The 17313-nt window shown below is 43.9% G+C and overlaps 1 protein-coding gene across 1 annotated transcript in view; it reads right to left on the reverse strand.

Moving 5' to 3' along the window:
* The window catches only part of Rere (arginine-glutamic acid dipeptide repeats), a 350306-nt gene extending 334373 nt beyond the window's left edge, over window positions 1-15933 (reverse strand). The window contains exon 1 of the mRNA XM_029475940.2: window positions 15469-15933. The gene's annotated coding sequence lies outside the window, so the exon portion shown is untranslated. The remainder of the gene's footprint in view (window positions 1-15468) is intronic.
* Window positions 15934-17313: the final 1380 nt, after the last annotated feature.

Consider the following 17313-nt stretch of genomic DNA (forward strand, 5'->3'; position numbering starts at 1 on the left):
CTCTGTGCTAAGCCTCTGCTCTATTACTGAGCTAAGAATGTAACTCCACTGGCAAAGGCCTTGCCTTTAAATCCTTACATAGGGAGACCGTCAGTTTCTCTCCTGTTCTAAAATATCAATTAAGATAAAATGCTGCACTCACCTAGGGGATTAACAATTAGGTGACTGTATACTATTTGAGGTTGGTGAGAAAGTAAGGAAGTCTTACAGGATAGAAGAGTTTTTGTTTACATTTGGTTTGGTGGGGCTTAGAGGGTTTTACTTGTTATTATCTGAGTTGTCTTGGTTTGGGTTATTGGTTGTCTTGGTTTGGGTTATTGGTTGTCTTGGTTTGGGTTATTGGTTGTCTTGGTTTGGGTTATTGGTTGTCTTGGTTTGGGTTATTGGTTGTCTTGGTTTGGGTTATTGGTTGTCTTGGTTTGGGTTATTGGTTGTCTTGGTTTGGGTTATTGGTTGTCTTGGTTTGGGTTATTGGTTGGTTGCTTGGTTTGGTTTCTGGTTTCTCTTTTGGTGGTGTTTTTTGGGGGTGGGGGTTGAGACAGGGTCTCTCTACATAGCCCTGGCTGTCCTGGAACTCACTATGTAGACCAGGCTACCTCAAGCTAGCCTCCAACTCACAGATAAGCCTGCCTCTGCCTCTCTAATGCTGGCACAAGCCCTGAAGCACTGTTTGTTTTTGCTTTAAGACAATGTCTCTTGGGTGCAGTATTCATTGGATATGAACACTTGTTGTTCCTGCAGAGAACATGGGGCATCCCACGTCGTGACTCACAGACATTCATAACTCCAATTCCAAGAGCTCCAAAGCCCTCTTCTAGACTCTGTAAGTATCATGTAAGTAACATCATGCATGTGATGTACAAACAGGTAGGTACAACACCCACGCATGGGTGGAGAGATGGCTCAGCGGTTAAGAGCACTGACTGCTCTTCCAGAGGTCCGGAGTTCAATTCCCAGCAACCACATATGGCTCACAACCATCGTAATAGAATCTGATTCCCTCTTCCGGTAAGCATGAAAACAGAGCACTCATGTACATTAAATAAATAAATTTTATTTATTTTTGCAGCATTCAAGAGGCAGGGGCAGACAGCTCTCTGAGTTCGAGGCCAGCCTTGTCTACAGAGTTACCTTGTGACAGAGTGAGTGGGTTCTGGCAGAATCTCTCTATGCAGCCCTGCCTGGGCTGGCACTCTCACTTCTATAGACAAGGCTAACCTCAAGTTAGCAATAATTCTCTGCCTCCCTCTCTGCCTCTCTCTCTACCTCCCTCTCTGCCTCCCTCTCTGCCTCCCTCTCTGCCTCTTGAATGCTAGGATTACAGAAACATATTACTATTCCTACCTTAGTAGCAGGTTTTGGAACAAAAATGCACATTTATTAATTCAAGAAAAATACCTGAAAATTGTTCCTATAAACAGTGTATAATAATACAGACAAGAGGACAGTAAAAGAAAAAACAATAGCATTTTCTATATCCATCAATGTATACAAGCATACAAATGAAATTATTTAAAAATCAAAACTTACATGAAATATAATTATAAGAACTGAATTGGAATATATGTACTTGAAATATTAAATGGGGCTAGGGATGTAGTACCATTGGTAAAGTGCTTGCCTAATATCCATGAGGCATTATGTGGCACACCCAGTACCAAACAAAAACAAAAACATCAACCTAACAGAAATACATTAAAAGAAAGGCAAAAATCAAAGCTAATATGTTTAAATATGCACAAAAAACATCTGAACAGTTTTCCAGGAATGAACACACCTATTTTTAATTATATCAGTATGATTATAATGAATACATATCTTATAACCATAATTTGTACGTAATTGGGAAACGTGAAGTTATTAAGACAAGTGATCCTCGCTGTGAATCCAACTGTCCCTTCTGGTGCGCTAAGTCCTGGCCAACAGACCAGTGGACACTTCTTTGAGAAGTCAGCCCAAGCACTTCTTTTCCCACAGGCTTCCAACTTGGTTTGACCAGCAAGAAGCCACAGCTTCAAATACAAATTATCTGGGTTGAAAGATCTATGGCTGCCTGAATCTACTACAGGACATTTTAAAAGAATTTAAGATGAGAGATGGAAGAGAGGGAAAAAAAAAAAAATCGAAACACAATTTGATAATCCTCATCATAGAAGCAGCCAAAGTACTCAGCATGCCCCTGAATTCTGGCCTCTGTGCTTTGCTCCATGCAATTTCCTGCCTAAAATCCTCTTAGCTACTTACCACATGTCCAAATACTGCCGATGCCTCAGTACACAGGTTAAACACAGCCTCCCACACCAAATCCTCCCTGACTCCTCCAGCCAGAGATCACTCTCTTCCCTAAACCACAGCATCACCACCTCTCACGGTGACTTCCTCACGAAGATCCAATTGTATGGAAGTTGTATCTTTCCACTAAGGAGAAAGTCATCATAGGAACAGCTGCAAAGGGCGCAATTTGTGTCTTGGTTATTTCGTAGGCACCATTTCATACAGAAATTAAAAGTCTTATGTCACTAAAGCTTATAAAAAGGGAAGAGCAAAAACCTAACCAAGAAAAATTAAAGGACAGGTTTATATAATGTATTTAATTAGCTCATGGTTACATGTGGCATAATACATAAGTATGAAAGGTTAGGGACCCTCCCTTTCTGTTCCCTCCCCTATAGACACTGCTTGCTACAAAGGGAACTACTATGACCAGTTCCTTATTTTTTAACTTTTTAAATTTTGTATTTTATCTGTATTGAGTGTTTTGCCTGTATATGTCTGTGTACCATGTTTATACCTTGTGCCCAAGAAGGCAAGAAGAGGGCATCAAATCCCCTGAAACAAGAGTTACAAATAGTTATGAGCCACCAGACTGGTGCCTGGAATTGAAATCAGGACCTCTAGAAGGCCTATCTCTCTGTGTAACTATAGCTTGTCTAGAACTTACTATGTAGAGCAGGCTGGCCTTGAGTTCACAGATTCATCACAAGGTTTCTCTGTGTAGCCCTGGCTGTCCTGGAACTCACTCTATAGACCAGGCTGGCCTCGAACTCAGAAATCCGCCTGCCTCTGCCTCCCAAGTGCTGAGATTAAAGGCCTGCGCCACCACGCCCGGCTGGTTTTGGTTTTCTAGACACAGGGTTTCTCTGTGTAGCCCTGGCTGTCCTGGAACTCACTCTGTAGACCAGGCTGGCCTCGAACTCAGAAATCTGCCTGCCTCTGCCTCCCCAATGTCAAAACTTTTAAAGGGCCCATAAAGACCTTAACATTCTCACAGGGCTGGAAAGATGGCTCAGCTGGGTGCTTGCTGCTCCCCTTCCAAGCCCCTACAGCAGGCGGCTCCCAGCTATCGTCCAGTGAGTCCAATGTCCTCTTCTGATGTCTGCAGGCACAAGCACAGATGAGCTACACTGGCGCTTGGGAGACAAGCAGGCCAGACATAATTACACAGTAAGACCTTGCATCAAGAGGAAAAGAAAATAGCGTGGGGGTCAGTGAGAGAGCCCACCCAAGCTGACAGACCGAGTCCGATCCATGGATCCCACGTGGAGGAAGGAAACCCGACTCTAACTTACACACAGCCATCATGCCATGCACTCACCTACACACACACACAGAATGAATGAATGAATGAATGAATGAATGAGTAAAAATAAAGGACTGGAGAGAAGGCTCAGTGGTTCAGAGCACTGACTGCTGTCCTGAGATCAATTCCCAGCAACCACACGGTGGCTCACAGCATCTGTAATAGGATCCAATGCCCTCTTCTGGTGTGTCTGAAGAAAGCTACAATGTACTCACATAAATAAAATAAATAAATCTTTTTTAAAAAAAGAAAAAGAAAAAAAGAAAAATAGTGAACAACACCCCGGTTAAGCTCCAGCCTCCATACAGAAACACATATGCAATATACCCAACCCCCCATCCATAACCACAAACAAACACAGGAAATTTAAGTGAAGTTAACACATTTTTTGGTGAAAATGATGAAATGGAATAATATTTTGGTATATGATACATATTACAAACAAAGATTAAAAATGGTCCCACCTACTTGCTGGAATTAGAACACAGATTGACTGTCTTGACTAGAGGCCCATGACAGCATCAGTTTCTCCTGTGCTGTTGGCTATGACTAAGATTGTTCATACTACATCATTAAGCAAAATACTGCCTATAACAATGTTCCTTTAGGAGAAAATAATTTGCTTTTAAGATCTGTCCTCAAAGATGTTTTTAAGGAAATGTAGAGCTAAGAAAGGAAGGCAGCCAAAATAGATGGACCATATTGCATGATGAAAAGGCACACAGAGCTCTGTATGTGCACACCACTAAATTAGAGGGGTCTAATGTAGCTCAATTGACAGCATTTTTCCCATTCTTGATTCAAACAATTCTAGAATACACCTAATTTTAAATATGAGTCTGGAGACTGACAAAAAAAAAAAAAAAAGCCTGCCTTTTAAATCCAGTGGGAGGAAACACTTAACACAAAATACAATGTTTTGCCTAGTTTGGGGTTTGGTTTGATTTGGTTTGGTCTGTTTTTTTTTTTTTAATTTTTATTTATTTATTTTTTTGAAGCAGGATCTTGTTATGGAGGCCTTGGCTGGCTTACAACTCATTATGAAGACCAGGGGGTGCTCAAACTGACATCAATTTTCCTGCTTTGTCTACTACATTCAAGGACTCCATGTATACTGAGCTAAAATACAACTTTTAATATAAAGTAAACATTAAGAAAACATAAAGCAACAAAATGGCTAAGAAGGTTAAAGAACTTAAGAATGGATACTAGGAGCCCAGTGTGGTGACATGTGCCTTTAAAGCAGGACTTGGGAAGTATACTGGCTGGGTGTTTGTTTGTTTGTTTTCGAGACAGGGTTTCTCTGTGTAGCCTTGGCAGTCCTGGGACTCACTCTGTAGACCAGGCTGGCCTCGAACTCAGAAATCTGCCTGCCTCTGCCTCCCGAGTGCTGGGATTAAAGGCGAGCACTACCACTGCCCGGCATACTGGCTGGTTTTGTGTGTCAACTTGACACAGGCTGGAGTTGTCACAGAGAAAGGAGCTTCAAGTGAGGAAATGCCTCCATGAGATCCAGCTGTAAGGCATTTTTCTCAATTAGTGATCAAGGGGGGAGGGCCCATTGTGAGTGGTGCCATCCCTGGGCTAGTAGCCCTGGGTTCTATAGAAGAGCAAGCTGAACAAGCCAGGGGAAGCAAGGCAGTAAGAAACATCCCTCCGTGGCCTCTGCATCAGCTCCTGCTTCCTGACCTGCTTGAGTTCCTGTCCTGACTTCCTTGGTGATGAACAGCAATGTGGAAGTGTAAGCTGAATAAACCCTCTCCTCCCCAACTTGCTTCTTGGTCATGATGTTTGTGCAGGAATAGAGACCCCGACTAAGGCAGGAGGCGGAGGCAGGTAGATCTCTGAGTTTGAAGTCAGTCTGGTCTACAGAGCAAATTCCAGGTCAGCCAGGGCTACACAGAGAAAAAACCCTCAGGGGGGAAAAGAATAGGTACTAGGAAGTAGGAATGAGGAAACCATACCGGTTGGTTTGGTTTTGTTGGGGGTAGGGAGATAGGAGGAGGAGGAAAGAGTGTTTAGGAGCCTGTATGTGCATGAGGGCATCAAAACTACAGGAGTTAGCTCTCTGCTTGCACAGCCAAAACATCTTGACCCTCCAGCACTCATATAAAAAGCTGGTGGAGCACTCATATAAAAAGCTGGTGGAGCACTCATATAAAAAGCTGGTGGAGCACTCATATAAAAAGCTGGTGGAGCACTCATATAAAAAGCTGGTGGAGCACTCATATAAAAAGCTGGTGGAGCACTCATATAAAAAGCTGGTGGAGCACTCATATAAAAAGCTAACCTAGCTAAATCAGCTAGCTCTGGGTTCAGGGAGAGGTTGTACCTTGATAATAAAGCCTATAGACTTACTGTCTCAAAAAAAACAAAAAACAAAAAAAACAAAAAAGAAAAAGAGAGTGGGGTAAAAGGAAACTGCTGATTTGATTCATCAGACTGAGACATGAAATAAAACCTAACAAATGCTGTGCCCAAATAAACCACAGAAGAACACCATGTAGATCTGAAGGAAAGAGCAGGGCCTTGTCTGCCTTGAAGGAACTAAAGTCCGTAAGCCGCCTGGAGAGGAGGAGTAAGAGCAGCCTGGCAGCAGAGAGGTAACAAGCACGACCTCTGTGTTTCTTTCTTTTTTTTTTTTTTAAGATTTATTTATTTATTATATGTAATTAAACTGTAGCTGTCTTCAGACACTCCAGGAGAGGGCGCCAGATCTCATTACAGATGGTTGTGAGCCACCATGTGGTTGCTGGGATTTGAACTCTGGACCTTTGGAAGAGCAGTCGGGTGCTCTTACCCACTGAGCCATCTCACTAGCCCCAACCTCTGTGTTTCTTAAAGAGGTTTCTTATTTTACTTCTAGTCAGGCATGGTGGTGCACTCCTTCAATTCCAGCACTCAGAGGAGGCAGAGGCAGGCAGATCTCTGAGTTGGAGGCCAGCCTGGTCTACAGAGTGAGTTCCAGGGACAGCCAGGGCTACACAGAGGAACCCTGTCTTGGAAAAAGAAATTAATTATTGGGGAGCCTATGCCATAAAGTACACAGAGAAGTCAGAGGACTTTCAGGAGTCTGTTCTCTCCTTCCAGCATATGAGTCCTGCGAATTAAACTTGAGTTGTAGTCTTATAAGCACTTTTATCCTCTAAGACATCTTGATGACAGTTGTGCTGACACACAACTATCTTTTTAAAGATTTATTTATTTATTTATTTATTTATTTAATGTAAGTACACTGTAGCTGTCTTCAGACATCCCAGAAGAGGGCATCAGATCTCATTATGGGTGGTTGTAAGCCACCATGTGGTTGCAGGGATTTGAAATCTGGACCTTCGGAAGAGCAGTCAGGTGCTCTTACCCACTGAGCCATCTCACCAGCCCCACAACTAACTTTTTTATTAAGGAAGAAAAAGAACCAGTCTCAGGTCAAGACAGTATTAAATTTTACATATGTATCTCAGAATATGTCCTACAGAATATTAGTATACAGCAAGGTTACACACATTCTTAAAAGGCAGGAAAACTCTATTCTCAAGAGGATGAGTTTGGAGACCCACCTAGCCTACACAAATGAGACCCTGTCTCAAAAAAATCCCAACTGAACAACATGCCATTTCTTTTTTTTGGTTTTTTGAGACAGGGTTTCTCTGTGTAGCCCTGGCTGTCCTGGCACTCACTTTGTAGACCAGGCTGGCCTCGAACTCAGAAATCCGCCTGCCTCTGCCTCCCGAGTGCTGGGATTAAAGGCGTGCGCCACCACGCCCGGCTAACATGCCATTTCTAAGACTCTAACATTATAAATCAATTTGACTGCAGAATACTTACAACCCTGCAGTTTAATAGGATGCCTTTAGTCCAGTTAGGGAAACACTGACTTAGAAAAGCAAGTAGGTAGACAAGCATGCAGGTGAACAGATTTATAGAAAAAAAGAAAAAGAAAAAAGTTAAGACAAACGCAGCAAAAGGCCTCACCTAAAAATAGTGTGTGATTAGTGATGACTTTGTAACTTCTTAAACATAGTAACTATTAAACAGAATAAACTAGAAAAGCCAACAGCAACCACACTAGATGTCAGTAGAAATGAAGATGGGAAAACCCAAGGGGGGGTGGGTAACAAAAACCAGAGAAATCCCTTTCCCTAGACCATAAGTACAGACCGACTTTCACTACCATGTCCCGGACAGAGCTGACACAGACAGCGGAGGACCTAGCGTAGCCCATCTGGAGGGTTGAGGGAAGCTTATATGGCTGCCTGACCCTAGCCCCTTAGCCAACACTAGCAATAACTAAGGGCCTATCAGATGTCTCTTGGGAAATTTTAATTATAGATAGAGTCCTTAGTGGAAGTGGAAACACCACACAAAGGAAGCAGAGATAAACAGTTGAGTTAAGGGGAAAGAATTAAGAGGAAGGCCCTGGCTCTCCAGTGCTCTGAGCAAAATGACTTCCTTCACTAAAAATCAAAGCTGGACTATTCCTGCCTAACCTAACCAGCTAGCTTTATGTAGCAACCCTGTCAGAGAGAACAGGATAGCAGGTTAACATGGTTTCAATCCTTCTGTGACCCACACAGAAAAGAAATCGAGAGAAGAGCGAGGCAACAGAGGTCGCTGGGTCTGGGTGTAACTCCAGGAGCTCAGTAGTGGAGCACATGCTTAATACATCCAAGGCCTGGGTTCTCAGTAGTGCAGCACATGCTTAACACAAGCCAAGGCCTGGGTTCTCAGTAGTGCAGCACATGCTTAAACACAAGCCAAGGCCTGGGTTCTCAGTAGTGCAGCACATGCTTAACACAAGCCAAGGCCTGGGTTCTCAGTAGTGCAGCACATGCTTAAACACAAGCCAAGGCCTGGGTTCTCAGTAGTGCAGCACATGCTTAACACAAGCCAAGGCCTGGGTTCTCAGTAGTGCAGCACATGCTTAACACAAGCCAAGGCCTGGGTTCTATGACCAGCATCACTGAAAAGTGAACTAAGGGCACCAGTTAAAATATACCTGAATAGGGGCTGGAGAGATGGCTCAGCAGTAAAAAGCACAGGCTGCTCTTTCTAAGAACCCAGGTTCAATTCCCAGCAACTACATTGCAACTCATAACTGTCTATAACTCCTGTTTCAAGGGCTCCAACTCCCTCATACAGACATATGCAGTCAAAACACCAATGTACATAAAATTATTACATACACACACAAACACACACACACAAACACACATAAATGATGCTTTCACACATGAAACATTCTTAAACCTACATCCCACTGCTCATTAATCAGAACTGCTCTAAGGTGGATACACTTCCAGGCACCACCAAGTTCTACCACAATGGGAGGTTTCCCAAGCTGCTCCAAGCAGTTTATACATGCAGTAGACAGTTTATACATGCAGACACAAGCTCACATTCCTGCCTATACACAATGCCTCTGATACACATACATACACACACACACACACACACACACACACACACACTGCACTCCTGACACAAAAAAGGATGTAAGAAATCAGTCCTCCGGGAGACTGGGTGACATGTAAAGGTGCCAAGAAATGTGTGCCCCTACACGTTGTGGTGAATGTATGCTGGCATGAAATTTTTGCAGGAGAGGTTTTCAGCAGCTAAAGAATGTCTCAAAATGCTGCATGGCCACACTTGCTCACAAGTTCTCTTTTGGTAAGTTCAAGCCAACAGTACAAACATTGTCCCCTTTAGAATGGTGTCCTTACTGCTAGTCCCAGCCCTTGTCTAGGGTAGTAGGCTCAAAGGATTCTGCTAAGGAGACAACACATATTAGGTTGCTAAAGCTCAGAGACTCAGCACCCCTGACAGTATTCCAGCGCTGAGAGGTACTGTTAAACGTAGAGTTCTATTTTTCTGGGAGGACTGACCTTTAAGAGCTTAAATTTCTGTTCCACTTTTCCCCAGTATTTGAAATGACTTTGACTGTTTTATGCTCCAAGCAATTACAACATCCTAACCAAACCCCTTAAAAGTCACATAATAACTAGTTTAAAATTAGGACATGACCATGCCTTCAATGTCAAGACAAATAGTTTACTGTGGTTCCTCAAACAAGTGTTTTATGAACTAGAAATAACTATTTTGTAATGTAACCACATAAAGAAAGATTTCGGACCCGGGTGTGGTGGCGCAAGCCTTTAATCCCAGCACTTGGGAGGCAGAGGCAGGCGGATTTCTGAGTTCGAAGACAGCCTGGTCTACAAAGTGAGTTTCAGGACAGCCAGGGCTGTACAGAGAAACCCTGTCTCAAAAAGCCAACAAAAAAAAAAGACTTCACAGAAAAGACATTGCTCATGGTTGCTAATATATTAGCAAATTTTACCAAATTAAAAACAATTATAGGCAGGTGGTAGCACACACCTTTAATCCCACCCCTGGGAGACATAGAGATCTCTGAGTTTGAGGCCAGCCTGGACTACAGAGTGAATTCCAGGATAGCCAGGGCTTCACAAAGAAATCCTGTCTCAAAAGAGCAATCACTACAACAAATCTAATGATGTAATTCTGGCACAAAAAGTGTAAGAGTGGGCTGGAAAGATGGCTCAGTGGTTGCTCTTCCAAAGGTCATGAGTTCAAATCCAGAGGTCCTGAGTTCAATTCCCGGCAACCACATGATGGCTCACAACCATTCGTAATGAGATCTGACTCTCTCTTCTCGAGTGTCTGAAGACAGCTTCAGTGTACTTACATATAATGAATAAATAAATCTTTAAAAAGTAAAAAAAGTGTAAGAGTGCCTCGGCATCCTGAGCTACATACTGAGTTGGACACTAGCCTGGCTACACAAGACCCTGCCTCAAAAAGAAGAAAAAATATTTTTCTTTTTACACTGCCACAAACAGACCCTTTTACTTGCACACATAAAGAAGCTTTCATCAAGATGGCTCCTCTGGTAACGGAGCTTGCTTGCCCAAGAAGCCTGACAGAGTGAGTCAGATCCCCACGACACACATGGCAGGAAGAACTGACTTCCAAAAGTTGTTCCTGACCTCCACATGCATACACGGTGACTACACAAGTGAGTACGTATCCTGCAATGACCCCACACACAGTTTAATAAATAAGATAATTATTTTGAAAGAAAGTCTCTCTATGTAGCATGACCAGTCTGGAACTCACTATGTAGACCAGACTCAGAGAGATCGAACTGCCTCTGCCTCTATCGCATGGGATTAAAAGCAAGTGCCACCGCACCTGAATAAAATAATTTTTAAAACAATGTCTTAAGTTTTATTTTGTATTGAAGTGTTTAGGTGTTTTGCCTCCTTGTGTGTCTGAGTGCAGTGTTCTAAGAGGGTGTGAAGAAGGTGTCAGATTCCCTAGAGCTGGAGTTATAGATGTTAGGAAGCCATCCTGTGGAAACTGGAAATTGAATCTGGATCCTCTGGAAAAGCACCCAGTATTCTTAGCCACTGAGCCACCTCTTCAGCCCAAAATAAAATTTTTAAGGAATTTATGTTAGCAGTTTTATCTGACCTAGTTACCTAATATAAGGACATAAATTATGTCTTAATTCCTTGGCACACCAACAAATTATTTATATAAGTCACAATTCCAGGTCAACATGGAAACACACACCTATAATCTCAGCACTCAGGGGGCCGAAGCAGACTTGCCAGGAGTTTGAGATCATTGTGGGCTAAATAGCCAAACCCTGACTCCAAAAAAAAAAAAAATCCAACCAAAACTCCAAGCTGGCAAATATTTGGGTATGCTTGAGTTATTTGTAGTCAGATATTCACTGAAATGGCACAAGCGATCTTAGTAATACTGTAAGGAATATTTAAATATACATTTCTCACTTAAAAAAAAACACTAGAATCGTGTTAGACAAGCTAAGCACAAACTAACATGCTTGCCAAAAATCACACTTAAATAGAATATGCAAAGCTTCAACTGTGGAATAACTATCAGGGTGCCAATAATTAATAATTACACACAATTCAAGAAAAACTCCTGGAGGTTAAAAATCCTATGATCAACTCGTCTGGAGTACAGCATTACCAGAAACTGATTCAGAGCAACGGGGTAGTGTTCTCTCTCTGCCTCTGTGTGTATTTGGAGGAGGGGTATGCAGGGAGAAGAGGAAGGGGAGATGAAGTTCACAGCTAGGTTACACTAACGATTCACTTAAAAAAATGAATTTCCTGCTATCTTAACCTTTAAATCAATTGTAAAAGTAGCTGCCAAAAGCAGTTAGCAGGAAAGCACAGAGTTCCCAAAGGAACTCAGTATATACAACTTATTTTACTGCTTAAATGTTTTACTGATTACTGAGATTTGAACAAGATGTGAAAAATTCAAAACCAATTCTAAAGCAGTAGGTGCTCAGGATATCCATGACGGTCAGCACACACCAGTCTGAGGGCGCAGCTCATGTGCAGGACGCCTGTTCTTCCAGCCCCTGACCCTGCTCTTCAGTATCAGCTGGATATCATGTGTATTACTGCAGGGCCTGGCTGTGGAGACTGTCTTCTTTTTCTAAAACTTGGTTTACTACCCACTAAGTGAAAAAGTACTGGAATATAGCCGGGTGTGGTGGCGCACGCCTTTGATCCCAGCACTTGAGAGGCAGAGGCAGGCGGATTTCTGAGTTCAAGGCCAGCCTGGTCTACAGAGTGAGTTCCAGGACAGCCAGGGCTATACAGAGAAACCCTGTCTCGAAAAACCAAAAACAACAGCAACAACAAAAAGTACTGGAATATTTTATTTCTTGATTTAGTTAACCTTTTTGGCTCAAATTGGCTTCTGGATACTCTAGTCTGTTTTCAAGAAAACCCTGACAGAGCCTACACTGACCGGAAGGTCCATGGGTGTATTCCCACTAAGTAAATACGTCTGCGCTCACTGTTTGCGCTGCACCGTAAAGGTGCTCAACCTTAGGGACTATGCGACACGACAAGCTTTCAGACCTAAAGTGAATTAGCAATGGCTTTCTTAAGAATGACCAGTCTAGAATAGACATTTGCCCCCTCTCACTGGTCATTGCACCCATGACAATAAACTCCTGGGAGGCATTTATCAACAGATTTATTTATGAAGTTGCACATAAATTCAGAAGACTCTGAGGAGGGTCCACAATCTTCTGTGTCAGTCTGTATGCACAGTCTAATTTCCGCTAGCCTCCAGTTTATAAAAAAAAAAAAAAAAAAAAAAAAAAAAAAAAAAAAACTGAAGCCATAAGCCATTCTATCAGGCTCCTGTTTATTAACATTGATATGACTTTTGAAAACAGTACTGGAACACAGCACCACTACCTAACAAAACTACTGATTTTAGTGAGACTTTCAACCCAATTTCTCCTCAGCCTCTTTGGCAGAGTGGGTGTTTGAATCCCAGAGGAAATCTCTAATGCTAGGATTTGACTTTCTGTAAGTTTATTTTTTTAATGATACTAAGAAAATTCTTAACGAGCTGCTGGTGTATATAGTTTCCTACACCTGGAATGCAAACAAGCCCCTCTTTTGTTTTCTAGTTTAAGACAAACTACACTTCTCACAGAAAGAAAGAGCATCAATTCAAAGGAGTCCTTGGAAGTCACAATGTGAAAATACCCCTGATAACAGAACAAATTAATGTCAAGACACAGCCAATAACATAATAAGGCTGCGACGCAAGTGTGCCTGTCAAAGGGCATCTGCATTAGCAGCCTGGGGAAGTGGCATTTGCAGAGAGGCACAGCGGCTGTGTTTAAAAGAAAATCATTAAGCCTCAGCCGTTAATCCCCTCCCCCATCCTCTTCACTGGATCGTCAAAGCAATTAACCAGTAGAAGGTGCTATTCTGCAAGCCACATGTATTCATTCACATTAACCTCCATCCTTGGCCCGGAGCAGGATTGAGCCAGGTGGACTCTCAGTCCTGTCCAGCATTCCAAAAGGCCTCTACCTCAGTCCCCAACCAGAAAACCAGATCTTTCCTTAAAACACTATTGAGGGGAAAAACTACATTGATAAGTCAAGGATCAAGGACCATCAATCAAATCAATATTTCTCTCTCCCTCTCTCTCTCTTACACACACACACACACACACACACAAAATACTGCAACATATTAACCTCAAATAGTCTTTATCATTTTAACTGAGACAACCTATTTCTACTTATAAAGGCCCAGTCACACTCAGCAAAATAAAAATCAAGTGAACAAATCTGCCCCTAACAGCGCCAGGGGTCTCAAGGAATGGAAAGCAGAGAGTGCAAGACCACCATGACAGAGTTGATCTTTACACAGATGGAAAAGAGCAAGCAGCAGAAAGCAGGGCTGCAAAGGCAGGGAGGGAAACAGGAGTCTTCTGAGCGCGTCCCACAGTGTCCTTTAGTGTCCCATGTACTCATCTGCCTTGCAAGGTTGCAAAAGAAAAAAGAAGGCAGATGTGAAATGGGTGAAAGAAAACTGAACAAGAAAAGCACCTTCCCATCCCCCATCTCCTCTCATCCCTCCCCAAAAGAGCTGTGTTTGTCTGTGCAAACCTAGCCCCAAATATGGGAGAGAGAGAATGGATGTCTGTATGGAAGAACAATGAGCCCTCTGCCTGGTTGTGTGTGTGTGTGTGTGTGTGTGTGTGTGTGTGTGTGTGTGGTGTGTCTGTGTCTCTGTGTGTGTCTGCTTCTGCCTCTTCCCTTCGACCTCAACAACAGAGAGAACTGGAAGGCAAGCTTTCACCCAGACTAGGCCATCAAAATCAAAAACGGTTTTGTAATTTAGAGTGGAATTAACTCAGCAAGCAAATCCATGGAAGGAAATATCTCGCCAAAGATGATTTTATTATTGTATAGATAATCCTCTCCCTCCCCTCCCCCATCAGGACTGAGACTAAAGAAACCAGTGTACACCAGACAAAAAGGTCTCTCTTTAAATGGAAAGCAATTATAAAAGCTATTTGAAATCTAAACCTAGGATGTATTATTCATTTGAGCTGCACTAAATGTCTGTTTTGTAATCCACCAGGTTCACACTCACTAGTTAATCTGTTTTGTTTTGTTTTGTTTTGTCTTAAGAATTGCTTTGCAGAGGCTATTTCAAGATTCATACAAAACTACTTTTTCAGAGCCACCTTAAAATAGCAGCACATACTGAAACATTTAAAGCACCCAGTTTCTCAAGGGCACATTTTGCTGAAATCAATGTTTGAAGTCTGTAATCAAAAAAGAAAAAAAAAAAAGTAAGCAAACCTTGGAAAAGAGACAGGGTATAATGACTATTCAACAATGAATCATTTTATTTTCATTTCAACAACTTCTCAAGCAAACAGTTTCAAAGGAAACCTGCAATACTCCCTCAACACAACACACACCCCATTCGATGTAAAACTACCTTCTTCCCATAACCCTAAAAAAATATATAAAGAAAGAAAGAAGGCACCCTCCTTCAGACAGCAGAACTTAAATCATGACAGAATTCTACGCCGCTCCAAGTGGTATTTGGTTCCCTAATTTTGGAATCACAGAGCCTGAGAAGAGAGACACAAAGGAGGAGTCTTCCTCCTAATGTGAAATGAGACTTTCATGAGTCAGTTCCCAGACCCCCACATTCACAAATATCCAAGAAATGCACAGCTTCGGGTCCTTCCCTCTCACAGTTGAGCTGCTCAGCTAGTGGCGTGTAACAGTTTAACCTCAGACTAGTTCCAGAGCGTGCCTAAGAAGCCAACAGAGAGCAGGGGTCAAGGCACGTAGTAGTCACCTGGCTCGCACAGGACCAAAGGCAGCGTCCGGCCCATGGCTCCCCGAGGGCTCGCCTCCACGCTCACCCTTCGCATTCCGCCTCGGCTTTCCCGGCCGAGCCCCACCGCCCACCCAGAGCACTCCGACCCCGGAATGAGGGGCCGAGGAGGGCAGCCCGCGGCGCGGCGCTGACAACTTGGACACTTACCTTCCCCTCGGGCGCTACACCATCAATGAGAGGGGTGGCGGCCGGGCTCCGGGGAAAGAGCAGGGACCGGGAGGGAGGCCGCGGGGGCCGGCGGCGGACGGAGGGCGGTGGGCGCGGGGCCGAAGAGGCCGGCCCGCGGGGATGCGACACCGGGGGGCTGCGGGGCTTCCCTGCCGGGACTTCGACCTCCTCGGGTGGACCAAGCCTTCAGCAGTGGGAGCCCAGGACCATGTCTGGTTTTGTGGATTTTTTTTTCCCAGAGGGCGAGTGGCTCCCACCGGAGGATGGTAGGGTTTTTTTTTTTTTTTCCTACCCCTCAACTAGGAGAGAAAATGAGGCGGAAACAAGGTGGGGAGCGCGTGAGGGGACGAGGCGCGGGGAAGGAGGCGGGGACCGAGGCCCGGCGGGGCGAGAGGCTACGGAGCGCGGGGGGCGGCTCGCGAGCGTCTGTGGGAGCAGCGGCACCTCCGCGATGGTGGCGGAGCCGCGGGGCTGCTGCGCCGACCCGCCGCCCACTCCGCGCTCGGGCCCGGCCCACCTCGCAGTATCGACCATCACCATTGGTCTGTCTAGTCGTGACGTCAGTGGAGGACGGGCCAATAGGAGGCGGAAGGCGGGCCTGGGGGCGGGATGTTTGCTCCAGGTCGCTCTTCCATTTTCTTTTTTTATTTTTCCTTTTTTTCCTCCTTTTTTTTCTTCTCTCTTTTTTTTTTTCCCTTCCTTTTTAATAAAATGAGCAGAAGGCAAGGCAAGGGGAGAGGCCAGGCTTTGGTGGCGGCGCGGCCGAGCCCTTGGTGCACGCTCCGGGCGGCGGCCGGAACCAGGGAGATGGGCTCCCCGCCCCAGGCGCGGCTTTGTGCCTGGTCCGCCCTGCTCGGCCACAGGCAGAGCTCCCAGCGGCCAGCCCTGTACTGACCCTCGGGATGGTCAACCTCAAGCGGGTCGGTCTTAGGGGTGGGCTTGGCGACTATCCCCTTGCTCTTACTATTACCAGAGTCATAATTGCTTATTTCATTTAAGAGACAGATTCCTATTCCTTGAGGTTCAAGGGGAGCTACAGAGTGGATTCGAAGTTATTTGTTCTGATGGACAGTTCATAATGTTTTAAAAATAATGTTTGACCGAAACTGAAGTGAAAAAAAAAAAAAAAAGAAAATGCGAATTGGTGAATTGTGCTGCTTATTTGATGAGAATAATAAAAGGCCTCATTAAGTAATAAAGAACAGGGCTCAACTGCTCTTTGCAGAAGACCACACTTTGGTTACCAGCACCCACATCAGGCTGCTAAAGCTGCCTGTAAATACAGCTCTGAGAAATCCAACACACCTCTAGCCTCCATGTGCACAAACCTACACACACACACACATCTGACTTTAAAAAAAAAAAATAGTAATAAAGAACAGACCAGAACGACAGAGAGTCTTTTAAAGAGAGCAGTAGCTGTGTTGGGGGAGGGGAGGCATAGACTAGTTTCACCAAGGCCTGGTGGCTCTTACCTGTTACCTTAACACTAGAGAGCCAGAGGCAAGAAGATCTTAATTAAAGGTTAAGGCCCACCTGGTCTACAGTGTGAGTTGCAGGCCAGTCAGAGCTACATTTGGAAACTCTGTCTTAAAAATGCCAACAAAAAAGGAAAGGAAAAGGCCAAGTATCACCTTTAAAAAATATTACTATATTCCCACTATGCTCAAAGACATTATCACCATGTGTACCACATACTATAAGCCTGAGCCAGGGCAAGCCAATGCTCCCATTCTACTTAATATAATTTATAGGATCGTGGGGTTTGGAATTTTAATTATAATTACCAGTTTTTGAACTGCATATCATGTTTATTGAGTTCTC

This window comes from Mus caroli, unplaced genomic scaffold (assembly GCF_978045245.1).
Source record: "Mus caroli unplaced genomic scaffold, Mus_caroli_1 scaffold_6, whole genome shotgun sequence".
Classification (NCBI taxonomy): domain Eukaryota; kingdom Metazoa; phylum Chordata; class Mammalia; order Rodentia; family Muridae; genus Mus; species Mus caroli.